The sequence below is a fragment of the Terrapene carolina genome, unplaced genomic scaffold, assembly GCF_002925995.2.
Source record: "Terrapene carolina triunguis isolate 2854851 unplaced genomic scaffold, T_m_triunguis-2.0 Scaffold30735, whole genome shotgun sequence".
Taxonomy (NCBI): Eukaryota; Metazoa; Chordata; order Testudines; family Emydidae; genus Terrapene; species Terrapene triunguis.
The window spans coordinates 1-570 of NW_020695086.1; positions in this window are offsets into that span (position 1 = coordinate 1).

Sequence of the window (570 nt, forward strand, 5' to 3'; positions counted from 1 at the left end):
CGCCTCCCCCCGCGCGGGGCGCTTGGTACCGCCCGGCGGGCGAGTCCATTGGGAGGGGAATTGGTCTCTTCCCGCCCCCCCCATGGCAGTGGCCTGTGGGCCGCTCCATTAGGTGGGGGAGGTGACCGGTGGGTTCAGAGCGGAGCCTCCCTCCCCCCCCCGTGTTTGGTCTCTTAGTAGCTCCCGGCCTATTGGGTGGGCGAGTCCATTGGAGGAGCAGTGGAGGGGGAGGGACCCCTCTGCGCGATGGACTTGCCTATCTCCCCTTTCTCCTGGAATGGATTCACCCAACTCCCCTCTTCCAGTAGCGCCCCCTTTCGGGAATGGATTTGCCCAGCCCTCCCCCCGCCAACCTCCCTGCAATGGATCCACCCGTTCCTGTCCTTCGCCCCTTTCCTCGTCTAGGCGGCTCCGGGCGGGAGGAACCATTATAGGGGTGGGTGGGTGGGCTCTCGAGAACCTCTACACCCCTATTCCTGGTCACTTGGTATGTCCCTGCTCTTTGGTGTCTATGGGCGGGCGAGTTCATTGGGGGGAGAAATGGGGGGGCAGAAGGAATGGACCTTCTCT